Raw genomic sequence first — 16,744 nt, 5'->3', positions numbered from 1 at the left:
ACAGCGCCGTACATTGTATAGTGGCCGTGCTTGGTATTGCAGCTCAGCCCCATTCACTTCAATGATGAGCTGCGCCTAGGTCATGTGACCGATGTGCGGTGATGTCACATGGCCTAGGAGCGCCTGATCAGCGGGGGTCCCGGGTGTCGTACCCCCTCCGGTCAGACACTGATGACCTTTTTAGAGGATAGGTCATCATTATTTCCAGGATAACCCATTAGGGGGGCACATACCTTCCTAAACTCCAGGTGCTTAAACCTGCTCTATGGGCAAAAACGTCTCAATATACAATCGTTGGGCTGGGGCCCACCAGAGGAAATGACTCTCGGGGGTCGGGGCCCAACCCCCATATCATTAATAAAGTCTGATTCAAAGAAATAGACCCTAGGGGCAAGTGATTGGCCCCAAAGGCAGCCCAATGTTCTTTCTCTCCTGGCCCTTTGGGGCCCGCTATGGTATCAGAGCCTGGGCCCCCTGGGGAATCCGCTGGAGGGCCAGTCCCACCCTGAATTTGGCCCATCAAAATGCAAAACACAATAAAACATGGTCGTCTGCGCACTTTGATGATAGTCCAAGGCTTTTTGGGCCAAGCAGCCCTCCGTCTATGCCCGTTACTCTACACCCTTTCGTGCCCGGCTTTGTGCCAGGTAGGGCTTTCACCCCAGAGCAGGTCACTGGCCGCTAGGATAAGCCCTCCTAAGTAATGAACGGGTTAATAAAAAAAAGGCCTCCCAATGAGGCCGCCTTCAGCACAGTGTGTCCGGGGACCCTCACTGTGTTACCATGGCAACCGGGGATGCCGCCCTCATTGGGAGGCGCCTGATCACATGGTTGAGAAGAAGAAGAGGGGAGGGGCGGTAGGAGACAGCAGCATCAGTCACGTGGTATAGGGGGCGCAGCACATGTGCCAGGAATCCCCCTTCGCTCCTCCCATAGGCGACCCCGAGCAGGGACACGTGACTGGGGGCAGCACCCCTTCCCGGCGGCTGGGATTTGGGGGAGACAGAAGCCCGGGGCTCCCGGAGGTCGGTGCTGGCGGCTGATGCCTGAGGTAACGGGATCTACATAACGGTTCTCAGCGGAGGGAGGGGCAGCGTGTCCCGTCATATCCGTGTGTGTACAGAGCCCAGTCTATGCTGGATATGGGGGACCCCCTGTGTGTACAGAGCCCAGTCTATGCTGGATATGGGGGACCCCCTGTGTGTACAGAGCCCAGTCTATGCTGGATATGGGGGACCCCCTGTGTGTACAGAGCCCAGTCTATGCTGGATATGGGGGACCCCCCTGTGTGTACAGAGCCCAGTCTATGCTGGATATGGGGGACCCCCCTGTGTGTACAGAGCCCAGTCTATGCTGGATATGGGGGACCCCCCTGTGTGTACAGAGCCCAGTCTATGCTGGATATGGGGGACCCCCCTGTGTGTACAGAGCCCAGTCTATGCTGGATATGGGGGACCCCCCTGTGTGTACAGGGCCCAGTCTATGCTGGATATGGGGGACCCCCCTGTGTGTACAGAGCCCAGTCTATGCTGGATATGGGGGACCCCCCTGTGTGTACAGAGCCCAGTCTATGCTGGATATGGGGGACCCCCCTGTGTGTACAGAGCCCAGTCTATGCTGGATATGGGGGACCCCCCTGTGTGTAGAGAGCCCAGTCTATGCTGGATATGGGGGACCCCCCTGTGTGTACAGAGCCCAGTCTATGCTGGATATGGGGGACCCCCCTGTGTGTACAGAGCCCAGTCTATGCTGGATATGGGGGACCCCCCTGTGTGTACAGAGCCCAGTCTATGCTGGATATGGGGGACCCCCCTGTGTGTACAGAGCCCAGTCTATGCTGGATATGGGGGACCCCCCTGTGTGTACAGGGCCCAGTCTATGCTGGATATGGGGGACCCCCCTGTGTGTACAGAGCCCAGTCTATGCTGGATATGGGGGACCCCCCTGTGTGTACAGAGCCCAGTCTATGCTGGATATGGGGGACCCCCCTGTGTGTACAGAGCCCAGTCTATGCTGGATATGGGGGACCCCCCTGTGTGTACAGAGCCCAGTCTATGCTGGATATGGGGGACCCCCCTGTGTGTACAGAGCCCAGTCTATGCTGGATATGGGGGACCCCCCTGTGTGTACAGAGCCCAGTCTATGCTGGATATGGGGGACCCCCTGTGTGTACAGGGCCCAGTCTATGCTGGATATGGGGGACCCCCTGTGTGTACAGGGCCCAGTCTATACTGGATATGGGGGACCCCCCCCTGTGTGTACAGAGCCCAGTCTATGCTGGATATGGAGGACCCCCTCTGTGTGTACAGAGCCCAGTCTATACTGGATATGGGGGACCCCCCCCTGTGTGTACAGAGCCCAGTCTATGCTGGATATGGGGGACCCCCCCTGTGTGTACAGAGCCCAGTCTATGCTGGATATGGGGGACCCCCCCTGTGTGTACAGAGCCCAGTCTATGCTGGATATGGGGGACCCCCCCTGTGTGCACAGAGCCCAGTCTATGCTGGATATGGGGGACCCCCCCTGTGTGCACAGAGCCCAGTCTATGCTGGATATGGGGGACCCCCCCTGTGTGCACAGAGCCCAGTCTATGCTGGATATGGGGGACCCCCCCTGTGTGCACAGAGCCCAGTCTATGCTGGATATGGGGGACCCCCCTGTGTGTACAGAGCCCAGTCTATGCTGGATATGGGGGACCCCCCTGTGTGTACAGAGCCCAGTCTATACTGGATATGGAGGACCCCCTCTGTGTGTGCGGTGAACCCCCCCCCCCCCCCTTGTGTGTGTGATGATCCTTTGGCCACTAAACTGTCCCCCAAACATCATCATGTAGTTGTTTGCCGCTTATACCCCCCCCCAAGACCCTTTGTAGACTGAACCTGATGTTGATGTGTGAAGTGCACCCCCCCCCCCCCGAAAGTGCCGTCTGTGTAGATTGTACTCCCCCCAAATGCCTGAAGTGCGTGAACTGTCCCCCTGAAACAATAACTGCTGTTGACTGATCCTCTGTGCAGCGGCCCTGCTCACTGTATACTTTGCTGCTATGTCCCAGTAATGAGCTCTGGAGCCCCTCAGATCACTTCCCGGGGCCCCTGAACCCCCGAAGTGTCCTCTGCTGTCAGGATGTGTAATTACACCTTCTTTGGAGAAAGCTGTGTGATAACCGTTATGGCCGCCAGTAGAATTTCCCCTAGGCTACCCACCCAGCTTTCCAGAGCCCCTGATAGTCACCTCTACCTGTATAATGAGAGGATAGTTTTCTGTGCTGCCACATCCTGTGTATTGTGTCTCCGCTATCCTCCCTCCGTCACATCCTGTGTATTGTGTCTCCGCTATCCTCCCTCCGTCACATCCTGTGTATTGTGTCTCCGCTATCCTCCCTCCATCCTGTGTATTGTGTCTCCGCTATCCTCCCTCCGTCACATCCTGTGTATTGTCTCCGCTATCCTCCCTCCGTCACATCCTGTGTATTGTGTCTCCGCTATCCTCCCTCCGTCACATCATGTGTATTGTGTCTTCGTTATCCTCCCTCCGTCACATCCTGTGTATTGTGTCTCCGCTATCCTCCCTCCGTCACATCCTGTGTATTGTGTCTCCGCTATCCTCCCTCCGTCACATCCTGTGTATTGTGTCTTCGCTATCCTCCCTCCGTCACATCCTGTGTATTTGTGTCTCCGCTATCCTCCCTCCGTCACATCCTGTGTATTGTGTCTCCGCTATCCTCCCTCCGTCACATCCTGTGTATTGTGTCTCCGCTATCCTCCCTCCGTCACATCCTGTGTATTTGTGTCTCCGCTATCCTCCCTCCGTCACATCCTGTGTATTGTGTCTCCGCTATCCTCCCTCCGTCACATCCTGTGTATTGTGTCTCCGCTATCCTCCCTCCGTCACATCCTGTGTATTGTGTCTCCGCTATCCTCCCTCTGTCACATCCTGTGTATTGTCTCCGCTATCCTCCCTCCGTCACATCCTGTGTATTGTGTCTCCGCTCTCCTCCCTCCGTCACATCCTGTGTATTGTGTCTCCGCTATCCTCCCTCCGTCACATCCTGTGTATTGTGTCTCCGCTATCCTCCCTCCGTCACATCCTGTGTATTGTGTCTCCGCTATCCTCCCTCCGTCACATCCTGTGTATTGTGTCTCCGCTATCCTCCCTCCGTCACATCCTGTGTATTGTGTCTCCGCTATCCTCCCTCCGTCACATCCTGTGTATTGTGTCTCCGCTAGCCTCCCTCCGTCACATCCTGTGTATTGTGTCTCCGCTAGCCTCCCTCCGTCACATCCTGTGTATTGTGTCTCCGCTAGCCTCCCTCCGTCACATCCTGTGTATTGTGTCTCCGCTAGCCTCCCTCCGTCACATCCTGTGTATTGTGTCTCCGCTATCCTCCCTCCGTCACATCCTGTGTATTGTGTCTCCGCTATCCTCCCTCCGTCACATCCTGTGTATTGTGTCTCCGCTATCCTCCCTCATTCACATCCTGTGTATTGTGTCTCCGCTATCCTCCCTCCGTCACATCCTGTGTATTGTGTCTCCGCTATCCTCCCTCCGTCACATCCTGTGTATTGTGTCTCCGCTATCCTCCCTCCGTCACATCCTGTGTATTGTGTCTCCGCTATCCTCCCTCCGTCACATCCTGTGTATTTGTGTCTCCGCTATCCTCCCTCTGTCACATCCTGTGTATTGTGTCTCCGCTATCCTCCCTCCGTCACATCCTGTGTATTGTGTCTCCGCTATCCTCCCTCCGTCACATCCTGTGTATTGTGTCTCCGCTATCCTCCCTCCGTCACATCCTGTGTATTGTCTCCGCTATCCTCCCTCCGTCACATCCTGTGTATTGTGTCTCCGCTATCCTCCCTCCGTCACATCCTGTGTATTGTGTCTTCGCTATCCTCCCTCCGTCACATCCTGTGTATTGTGTCTCCGCTATCCTCCCTCCATCCTGTGTATTGTGTCTCCGCTATCCTCCCTCCGTCACATCCTGTGTATTGTCTCCGCTATCCTCCCTCCGTCACATCCTGTGTATTGTGTCTCCGCTATCCTCCCTCCGTCACATCCTGTGTATTGTGTCTCCGCTATCCTCCCTCCGTCACATCCTGTGTATTGTGTCTCCGCTATCCTCCCTCCGTCACATCCTGCGTATTGTGTCTCCGCTATCCTCCCTCCGTCACATCCTGCGTATTGTGTCTCCGCTATCCTCCCTCCGTCACATCCTGTGTATTGTGTCTCCGCTATCCTCCCTCCGTCACATCCTGTGTATTGTGTCTCCGCTATCCTCCCTCCGTCACATCCTGTTTATTTGTGTCTCCGCTATCCTCCCTCCGTCACATCCTGCGTATTGTGTCTCCGCTATCCTCCCTCCGTCACATCCTGTGTATTGTGTCTCCGCTATCCTCCCTCCGTCACATCCTGTGTATTGTGTCTCCGCTATCCTCCCTCCGTCACATCCTGTTTATTTGTGTCTCCGCTATCCTCCCTCCGTCACATCCTGTGTATTGTGTCTCCGCTATCCTCCCTCCGTCACATCCTGTGTATTGTGTCTCCGCTATCCTCCCTCCGTCACATCCTGTGTATTGTGTCTCCGCTATCCTCCCTCCGTCACATCCTGTGTATTGTGTCTCCGCTATCCTCCCTCCGTCACATCCTGTGTATTGTGTCTCCGCTATCCTCCCTCCGTCACATCCTGTGTATTGTGTCTCCGCTATCCTCCCTCCGTCACATCCTGTTTATTTGTGTCTCCGCTATCCTCCCTCCGTCACATCCTGTGTATTGTGTCTCCGCTATCCTCCCTCCGTCACATCCTGTGTATTGTGTCTCCGCTATCCTCCCTCCGTCACATCCTGTGTATTGTGTCTCCGCTATCCTCCCTCTGTCACATCCTGTGTATTGTGTCTCCGCTATCCTCCCTCCGTCACATCCTGTGTATTGTGTCTCCGCTATCCTCCCTCCGTCACATCCTGTGTATTGTCTCCGCTATCCTCCCTCCGTCACATCCTGTGTATTGTGTCTCCGCTATCCTCCCTCCGTCACATCCTGTGTATTGTGTCTCCGCTATCCTCCCTCCGTCACATCCTGTTTATTTGTGTCTCCGCTATCCTCCCTCCGTCACATCCTGTGTATTGTGTCTCCGCTATCCTCCCTCCGTCACATACTGTGTATTGTGTCTCCGCTATCCTCCCTCCGTCACATCCTGTGTATTGTGTCTCCGCTATCCTCCCTCCGTCACATCCTGTGTATTGTGTCTCCGCTATCCTCCCTCCGTCACATCCTGTGTATTGTGTCTCCGCTATCCTCCCTCCGTCACATCCTGTGTATTGTGTCTCCGCTATCCTCCCTCCGTCACATCCTGTGTATTGTGTCTCCGCTATCCTCCCTCCGTCACATCCTGTGTATTGTGTCTCCGCTATCCTCCCTCCGTCACATCCTGTGTATTGTCTTACAATAAAATATCCCATGGACATTGAGGGGTTAAAACAAACACACTTGTGCTCCCCCGGCCTCTCCAGTGGTGTCCGGACCTGCGCTTTGCTCCACTTTCTGCTGACGTCCCAAATCGCCCTCGGCCAATCACAGTCTGAAAGGAATTCTGGAAGATTTCTACTAAAACCGTAACCACTGTAAAACTGCAGCAAAACCCGCGGTTGTCACGGCGCTGGGGCTCCTCCGCGGTATCGCTACCTCCCCCTGTGAATAGACCTGCCGTTCTGTGCGGGTTTCCCGTTTCTGAACGTAGGTGGTAAGGATTCGCACATTCACTGGCAGCAAGCAGACACCTTGAAAACAGTGCGGAGCTGGAACACAAAGTCGATTAGAAAGTTGCGGACCCCTGACTTCCCCGTGTCCTGCCGGTGCAGTCTGTGTGTGTGGTTAACCATTAATGGTTCTATTTCGGAAATCTGATTTCAGCCTCAGGGATTATTGGTAACCCGCCTGTCGCTCGTGTTTTTCCATGAGGAGCCCATGGCCACGAGGATCGTTCTGTAGCCTGTGAGTAAGGCGAAGGTTACATTCACACCGCCATCAAAAACGGGCGCACTGTCAGTTTTCAATTGCTTCTAAAAAAAACTGATGAATTTCATACCGGTATATATTATTATTTTTTAAACATCCTAACCCCTGCAGTGCCCTCAGTATGACTAATGCCCCCCTGCCCCACGTATAAAGAATGCCCCATTAGTGCCCCCCAGTATAACACGTAGCCTTCTTAGTGACACCCAGTACTGATAATGCCTCATTAGTGCCCCCCAGTATAACACGTAGCCTTCTTAGTGACACCCAGTACTGATAATGCCTCATTAGTGCCCCCCAGTATAACACGTAGCCTTCTTAGTGACACCCAGTACTGATAATGCCCCATTAATGCCCCCCAGTATAACACATAACCTTCTTAGTGACACCCAGTACTGATAATGCCCCATCCATCCACTTGCTCCTGATGCAGAAGGACCTGCGCTCCCAGTGTGATGACGTCGCCATATGCTCCCATCGATCACACGGGGCGCACAGGCCCTTCTGCATGAAGTGAGACTGTCATTTTTGCAGGAAATCGGCCGGATTATTGCCGGACCCCATTGAAGTCAATGGTGAACTGGCGGTGAAGTAGAGGATCCGTCAGGCTGCTCTATGCCGGATCCGCAAACGGCGATGTGAACGAGGCCTAAGGCTGCCGCCACTCATTACGGCCACAATGTTGTACACAAACTTTTTTTTTTTTTTTCTTTTTTTTTTTCGTTTACCTTCCATTTTTTTTTACGTTCCATATGCGGAAGCAAACGGAAGGTATTCCTTCCGTTTCCATATTTCTGTTTTTCCGTTCAAAGATAGAACCTGTCCTATTATTGTCCGCATAACGGACAAGGCTAGTACTGTTCTACCAGGGGCCGGCTGTTCCGTTCTTCAAGCAGCGGCATGCACACGGACGTCATCCGTATTTTTTGCGGATCCTTTTTTTTTTTTTTTTTTTTTTGCGGATGCAAGAGGCCTAGGGCTGCTTTATTCAGTTTTTGAAGCCAAAATCAGGAGAGGAGGTATAAAGGGCAGATACGACGTTTACACCTTTTTTTAACCCCTTAGTGACCACCCATAGATGTTTTTTACGGCGGTCACTAAGGGGCCTTGGGCTGGAGCGCCGCCTTTTTACGGTGGCCCTTCAGCCCAAGCTAGCGCTACCAAAAAGTGCAGGAGCTCCCTGCCCGCAGCTACTGGAGCTAGGTAGGGGCAGTGATCCGCGGTCTGCGATCACGGAAAATGCGCGCAGTAAACTTTCTCCCTCCTCTCATTTATTTGTGGACGATAAAGTCCTGGAATTGTGCTGCAGACTACGCCGTACGCCACGCGGTTTGCTGTACAAAAACCCCCGTCTATCTATACAAGACGGCGGACCCCCACAAGTGTCCCTGAAATGAAAACATTTTTGGGGCTCACCCCGTGACATGGGGATTGTAGACAAGCCATCTGTCCGATCCTATTGGGCTGCCAGTACTGTCCACTCGACCCCTGTGTTTGCAGCAGTTATGTCCCCAAACCGCTATGAAGCCCTAATGCGGTTTATGCATTTTTGTAGCTACAAGGAAACGGCTGATCTTCGGAGGAGGATTTCGGTAGTTATACATTCCACCACCTGGCTATACCTTTCAGGAGCCAGGAAAGTTGGGTGACGACTGGAATGACGGCAGCGTTGTGGTTACCCAGCTTTCCCACAGGCGGACGCATCATCTTAATATGGCCGTCGTTACAGCGATTTGCCTGCGGTGCTCTTGTATCGGGGCCCGGGTGAGAGTGCCAGTGCGGGCAGTAATGCCGCCATATTGGTGGAAAATGACCGCACCTGAATAGATTTAAGAAAGTGCATAAGAGAATTAATATTTTTTTTATTATATTTTTTTTGTGGACTTTCTCATGACGCGGTGTCGCCTGTGAGGTCGAGAATTTAGTGTTTTATCCGATTTTTGTGGAATTTCTCTTTAAGTGATGCCGTTGTGAGCGGTCAGACGCGGTGGTAGGTGTGAGCGCACTGCTGGCACATAGAGGGTGTGCGCGCTGCCGGGTGAAGACTTGGCCTATTTGTCTTGGGACTCCCTTATCTCCAGTTGTAGCTCAGATATCCTCTTAAAGGGGAAGCGCCAGAAAGTGTGTACATACCATTTGCCTCTGTCGAGATATCATTGATTGCCTCTCCAATGTCCCCATAACAATTCAGCCAGTATAGTACCCCAGAGCTGAACTCTGTATTCTGCGCTGCTTGTAATTGGAAACTGCCACCAAGCTTGTAATCGGACGGCCTCTGACATTTTATTTTAACTCCTTTAATACAGGGAGGTAAAGAAAATGATCAAACCTGTAACTCAGGATCAGTACAGGATAAGTAATGTAATGTATGTAGACAGTGACTGCACCAGCAGAATAGTGAGTGCAGCTCTGGAGTATAATACAGGATGTAACTCAGGATCAGTACAGGATAAGTAATGTAATGTATGTGCACAGTGACTGCACCAGCAGAATAGTGAGTGCAGCTCTGGAGTATAATACAAGATGTAACTCAGGATCAGTACAGGATAAGTAATGTATGTACACAGTGACTCCACCAGCAGAATAGTGAGTGCAGCTCTGGAGTATAATATAGGATGCAACTCAGGATCAGTACAGGATAAGTAATGTATGTACACAGTGACTGCACCAGCAGAATAGTGAGTGCAGCTCTGGAGTATAATACAGGATGTAACTCAGGATAAGTAATGTAATGTACACAGTGACTCCACCAGCAGAATAGTGAGTGCAGCTCTGGAGTATAATACAGGATGTAACTCAGGATCAGTACAGGATAAGTAATGTATGTACACAGTGACTGCACCAGCAGAATAGTGAGTGCAGCTCTGGAGTATAATACAGGATGTAACTCAGGATCAGTACAGGATAAGTAATGTATGTACACAGTGACTGCACCAGCAGAATAGTGAGTGCAGCTCTGGAGTATAATACAGGATGTAACTCAGGATAAGTAATGTAATGTACACAGTGACTCCACCAGCAGAATAGTGAGTGCAGCTCTGGAGTATAATACAGGATGTAACTCAGGATCAGTACAGGATAAGTAATGTATGTACACAGTGACTGCACCAGCAGAATAGTGAGTGCAGCTCTGGAGTATAATACAGGATGTAACTCAGGATCAGTACAGGATAAGTAATGTATGTACACAGTGACTGCACCAGCAGAATAGTGAGTGCAGCTCTGGAGTATATTACAGGATGTAACTCAGGATCAGTACAGGATAAGTAATGTAATGTATGTACACAGTGACTGCACCAGCAGAATAGTGAGTGCAGCTCTGGAGTATAATACAGGATATAACTCAGGATCAGTACAGGATAAGTAATGTATGTACACAGTGACTGCACCAGCAGAATAGTGAATATTAACATATGACTTTATGCGCTAAGAGCACTTGTCAGCAGAATCAACCCTGTTATACCAAACACACTGCCTTCTAAAATGTTGCCTGTGTTGTGAAAAAATGTGTATTTTTCATGATAACCCCGACTTCTCCACTTTCCAGTGTTGCCACCAGTTTTTTGTTTTTTTCTCTCTCGGGAATGCCACAACTGATTTCCACGAGGCATTCATCATTTTAGATTGTGATATGCCTTATTTAATAGGGTTGACCCTGCTGACACTTGCTCTTTAATGTAAGCTATAATTTGGAAAATGATCCACTGATGCAGCCATAGTTGGGGCATTCCTATATTTGGGTGCAGCGCCGGGCACGCCCCCGTTCTGTGATCCGCAGCGTTCCTGCTGGCGTTCTCGCTGATCCCACGTACTGTCCGCTCCTGTCTTATCTCTTGGCACTTTCTGCCTGTTCTCCCGGCACAGATGTACTGTGGGTGGGAGTTCTCAGGAGCCGGTATACGGCGTGTATGCATGCATTACTTCCCCTGCTTCCACTTAAAGGGATTTTCCACTTTGGGGGGGTCATCTGCAGGCAGTCGGGCAATGTACGGACGGATGAGCGCCCATGTAATACAAGGCTCTTATTCTCCTTGCCGCGCTGAGATCAGCTGCAGCCAATCGCAGACCTGCTCCCCCTGCGTCATGTGACCACCACGGGCCGACCACTCTCTTACTCGTGGATAACCCCTTTAACTTCAGAGTCACTGAATCAATCAATAGTCAGTAGTCTGCGTCATTGAGGTGTGAGGCATAAAACGCCTCCATGTAGCCAGGGAGCACGCGAGGGGAACGCCCACTGTCTTCCTCTTTCCGCACCTGACCTCATGTTTCGACCCTCGACGTGTTTTTAGGCTGTTGCCACAAAACTTTAGCCATGTCGTTACCCCGCGTCTGCGCCGGGGCGTTACGTAACCCCCGCTGTGCTGGCGGCTGCGGTTATGTCACCACGTTCTGGAAGTTATCAGAGTTATATAAATCTGAGGCCGCCCTCGGGGTGAGCGGAGCAGGAGTCGGACGGAACGAGTCTTCCTCCAGATGACTACTTCCCATTGTAGCTGTTTTTTTTTTTTTTTTTTCTTCTTTCTTCCTTTGACTGTTTTCCGTTTTCCTTTTTTTTTTTTTTTTTTTCATTTGTACACGTGTCGGCAAGATGAGAAAAAACCAGAGGGTGTTTGTACGTGGTCATGTGAAACCTTCTTGAAACTTGTGACATGACGCGTTTTGAGTCACGCTGTGGTGGGAAAAGAATGGTGCGAGTTTCAGTCTCTTGGTCCATCCTGTTGTCTCCTGTGATTTTGTGCTGTTGTGATTCAGCGCGGTGCGAGCCCAGGTCTGTTTGTATGGCGGGGACGCTGCAGGGGCGCGCGGTGTTAATGCAGGTGAACCAGTAGTAGTCCAGATGTCCCCCCTGTCAACCCATACAGTCCCATGTCAATAACATCACTCCCCCTCCTGTCAACCCATACAGTCCCATGTCAATAACACCACTGCCTCAGCCTCTCCACCATACAGTCCCATGTAAATAACATCTCTCCCCTCCTGTCAACCCATACAGTCCCATGTCAATAACATCTCTCCCCTCCTGTCAGCCCATACAGTCCCATGTAAATAACATCACTGCCTCAGCCCCTCCACCATACAGTCCCATGTAAATAACATATCTCCCCTCCTGTCAACCCATACAGTCCCATGTAAATAACATCTCTCCCCTCCTGTCAGCCCATACAGTCCCATGTAAATAACACCACTGCCTCAGCCCCTCCACCATACAGTCCCATGTAAATAACACCACTGCCCTGCCTCCAGACCCCCCCACCAGTAAAGTGCAGTCCAGTATACTGTGTCCTCCCAGTACGTCATCACTGGGCTACAATAGCCTGTCTGCGTTTACACCAGTCCCCCCCAGGGTCCTAGAAACCTGCGGTCCGGCTACATCTCGTCCGAGAATCTGCTCCTCCTAACCCAGCGGCGCTCATTGATTTCGGCATGGATCCGTGGCTGCTGGCGGCTCCTCGGGGACGGCTGCCGGCGTCTCTTATGTCGCTGATGAACTTGTAGACACGGCTGCTCCTGATGTAGATAAGAATGGGCCATCGATCGCGCCTGGATCTCGTGCCGCCGCGTCGCCTCGCTCCGTTTGTTCTGCACTTTACCCAGCATGCACTGCTTGTTTGCCGGAGGTGGGCTTTCTGATTACTTATATGCCGATGACCTATCCTGTGGATTTGGTGGGGGTCCCACACCCAGGACCCCCGCCGATCAAGCTGTTTGAGAAGGCACCGGCCACGACCTGCTCACCAAGTGCTCGGGATCGCGCTGCGCCGAGGTCATGTGACCGATGAGCACCGCCGTCTTCTCAGATAGCCGATCAGCAGCTCCGAGCCTCCGCTCACCTTGCCGGCCTGACCGCGGCCGTCGATTTTCGTACCCCTCCTGACCCCCGCTTGTGCTTGCAGATCAGCTAATCCTCAAGCGGCATCCGAGATGAAAGAAGTTTCTATGGAGCTGGCACAGCCGGGGCCCCCGGGAGCCCTATCAGCCAATCACATGGCGACTATAGGCTGACGCAGATCGCTTTGTGTTCTGCATTTAGTCTTTGTTTTAGTTACATTTCTCACCTTATAGTATATCCTTGTTCCGGGGCGAGCCTCTGGTAAATATTTGCCTTGGGAAGAAGAATCTATTCTGCGGTCTGTGATCGGCGCAGATAGGAGGGGTGGGGGGGCGCGGGCGGGCGGGCGTCAGCAGCCGTTTTCATTCTTTTGCAACTTCTCCAGTGTTCATTGTTTCAATTTGTCTTTTTTTTTTTTTTTTTTTTTTTTTTTTTTTTTAGCGGACTGTTTGGTTATGTGGTGGGTGTTGAATTGAGTCTGAAATCCACCTCCTGTGCCATCGAAGCTGCGGCAGCCTGCATCCCCCATGCTTTACCCTGCAGCGCTGATTGTTTAGATCGCCTGTGCACGAGCAGAAGCTTAGTACACGACGAACCGATTTTCGTTACAACACAATTAGAAAATGCATGGAGCCAAGATGGGAGGGGTCGCGCCTGCAGCAGGTTAGAAAAGGCGAGCTGCACCTCGAGACGTCTGGAAGCTGCTGGTCGTCGGTCTTAATCTTAGCCGCCTCTCGCCGTGACTCACCGTCGCCTGTTTAGTGACAACAGAGAGACGCTGTTTATACAGAAGCAACGTGCGCTGTACTGTGTGGCACGAAGGGGGCGCCCCGAGCAGGGTGTGTGATAGGCTGGGACATGTAGTGCACCTCCCTGGCTGCTTTCTGTCCGTGTGCTAGTTATACCCTGAGGACCCCCCTACAGTGGATGGATCAGCACAAGCTCAGGATTTATAGTGCACTAGGTGCTATAGCTGTGCTCATCCTGCTCCTCCTGTTTCACGAGCATTCCGTTCCGGACATGTGAGGGGGGTTCTTCAGAAAGAAGTCGCCGCAGTCTGCCGGGTGCGTGTGCACTACTAGTGAGGAGGCGCCACCGCCGCCCCGTGTCGCTTCTGTTGTGTGTGTGACCCGTCGGTGCAGATTTCTATACCACGCAGGGGCTGTAGAAAGCCGGGTGACAACCACTGGAAGCTCAGTGATGGCTGCTTTTGTGGTTGTCACCCACCTGCTGGACGGGACCATGAAACGGTTGAATTAAAGGGACACGACCTTGCCCCTGTGGAATAGCGGCGTTGCCTTGCCAGCTGTATTCCGTCTCCACCTGCGATTCCCTGAGCTCGGCAGTGAGAGGATCTACGTTCTCCATCACCAGCGGCTGCCAGGTGTCCCCCGAGTCCTGCCCAACGAGATCCCCAGTTACCTCCACACGTTCTGAGGTCCTGACGTTCTCTCTATTGGTGCACCAGGTCCGCATTAGTGCCGCCCGAGGGCAGACGATTGAAGTCTGGGGCACACGCTTTGCTGATGGCGCCTCTCTGATATAGTGGCTGGGGAGGGGGCAGGCGTACAACTTTCTAAGGCTAGAAAGTGACATCTGCGGTACGGTATCCCGCTAGTCTAGAGGAGCAGACTACTGGAGTTCCCGTATGCGGTATAGTCGGGGGGGTCGGTCCGGTTTCCTGCAGAAAGACGGTGTTTATGCCGGAAAGCAGATAAATCCCGTTGTAGCGGGCGGGGCCTCGGCGGTGTCGCCGGATACAGTAATTCCGGAGTTCTGCTCTTCGCGCTGGAACACACTACCAGAATACCGTACCACAGATGTGAACCTAGCGCCATAGAATTCGGGAAAAGTTTATGAAGACCTGCACTCCAGAATTCTGGCTTCAAAAAGTCGCACCGAGGGCTTCATGGCTTTTCCTGCTTATCTGTGCAAAAACTTATTGAAAACTTTCTCCAGCGCAGGCTGTGCAGGCGTGGTGGGGAAAGTGGAGCAACATCTCAAGACGAAGGTGAGGTTCACACTGAGCTTTTTGGAGCAGGTTCTCCGGCAAATTCCCCTTCAGGTTTTTCAACCAAAGCGGGAAGTGGAAATATAAAGGGAAGTGGAAATATAAAGGGAAGTGGAAATATAAAGGGAAGTGGAAATATAAAGGGAGGACGTTACTTCTCCTTCCTGTTGGATCCACTTCTTGCTTTGGCTGAAAAGCCTGCACAGAAATTTGCCACCAGACCTCCTCCAAAAATCTCCATGTGAACCTGCCCTTAGGGTTAACCTGGTCAGAAACCGCTGAGAACCCACCAGCTTTACCACCAAGCATCGTGCGACCCCCCCCATGATTAGTCACTCCCTTCATTTTTCCCTCACTGTTGCTATCGGTGAATGGTAATATTCTCTGACCCCCTAGAGTCAGAAAAATAACACTCGCAGATCAGTTTAGCAGAATAGTGAGTGCAGCTCTGGAGTATAATACAGGATGTAACTCAGGATCAGTACAGGATAAGTAATGTAATGTACACAGTGACTGCACCAGCAGAATAGTGAGTGCAGCTCTGAAGTATAATACAGGATGTAACTCAGGATCAGTACAGGATAAGTAATGTAATGTATGTAGACAGTGACTGCACCAGCAGAATAGTGAGTGCAGCTCTGGAGTATAATACAGGATGTAACTCAGGATCAGTACAGGATAAGTAATGTAATGTATGTACACAGTGACTGCACCAGCAGAATAGTGAGTGCAGCTCTGGAGTTTAATACAGGATGTAACTCAGGATCAGTACAGGATAAGTAATGTATGTACACAGTGACTGCACCAGCAGAATAGTGAGTGCAGCTCTGGAGTATAATACAGGATATAACTCAGGATCAGTACAGGATAAGTAATGTAATGTATGTAGACAGTGACTGCACCAGCAGAATAGTGAGTGCAGCTCTGGAGTATAATACAGGATGTAACTCAGGATCAGTACAGGATAAGTAATGTAATGTATGTACACAGTGATTCCACCAGCAGAATAGTGAGTGCAGCTCTGGAGTATAATACAGGATGTAACTCAAGATCAGTACAGGATAAGTAATGTATGTACACAGTGACTGCACCAGCAGAATAGTGAGTGCAGCTCTGGAGTATAATACAGGATTTAACTCAGGATCAGTACAGGATAAGTAATGTAATGTATGTACACAGTGACTGCACCAGCAGAATAGTGAGTGCAGCTCTGGAGTATAATACAGGATATTACTCAGGATCAGTACAGGATAAGTAATGTATGTACACAGTGACTGCACCAGCAGAATAGTGAGTGCAGCTCTGGAGTATAATACAGGATATTACTCAGGATCAGTACAGGATAAGTAATGTATGTACACATTTTTCTGTGGATTCTGGACTGGAGTCAGTAGCGGCTACTGTGTGCGGATATGAAATCTGATGCTATGCACATGATGGCGGCACACGGTTTCCTCCTATTAAGGCCTATGTGCAGCGTAGTAAACCAGCAGCAGGGATCCCGTCGCTGTCCTCGGAGCCCTGCCACGTGTGCGGTGGAAGAGAAGTGAAGCTGATAGAAGCGCGTTAGTTGTGATAACTGTGAGGATGTGTCATCTGGAATGAAGCAATTATTACTAATTAGCAGTCATTATCAGATGTCGTTAATCCGCACTTGGATCCTTTAGAGCGCTGCCGCACGTACGTGCTGGTCTTTAAAGCCAGAGTCGGGTGTGGCTCAGAGCGGGAAGCTATTAAGGGCGGACGGACTTCCCGCTTTTTCTAATCCTCTCTCATTTTTGTTTTTAAAAAACCGTGTCACAGAAACAGTACTTGTGAACCCGGCCTTAGGGGACAGCCACAAGTGACTGAAGATCCAGCAGAAAAGCTGCACTTACACAGCAGAGCGCACAGGA

The 16,744-nt window shown here is 51.6% G+C and overlaps 1 protein-coding gene across 1 annotated transcript in view; it reads left to right on the top strand.

Moving 5' to 3' along the window:
• The first annotated feature begins 875 nt into the window (after positions 1 to 875).
• Positions 876 to 16,744, top strand: part of LOC120992648 (beta-1,4-galactosyltransferase 3-like) — a 68,799-nt gene continuing 52,930 nt past the window's right edge. The window contains exon 1 of the mRNA XM_040421680.1: positions 876 to 1,051. The gene's annotated coding sequence lies outside the window, so the exon portion shown is untranslated. The remainder of the gene's footprint in view (positions 1,052 to 16,744) is intronic.

Source organism: Bufo bufo, chromosome 1 (assembly GCF_905171765.1).
Source record: "Bufo bufo chromosome 1, aBufBuf1.1, whole genome shotgun sequence".
In the NCBI taxonomy this organism is placed as follows: Eukaryota; Metazoa; Chordata; class Amphibia; order Anura; family Bufonidae; genus Bufo; species Bufo bufo.
Note: the sequence above shows the minus strand (reverse complement) of the source record. Positions and strands in the feature narration are given on the sequence as shown.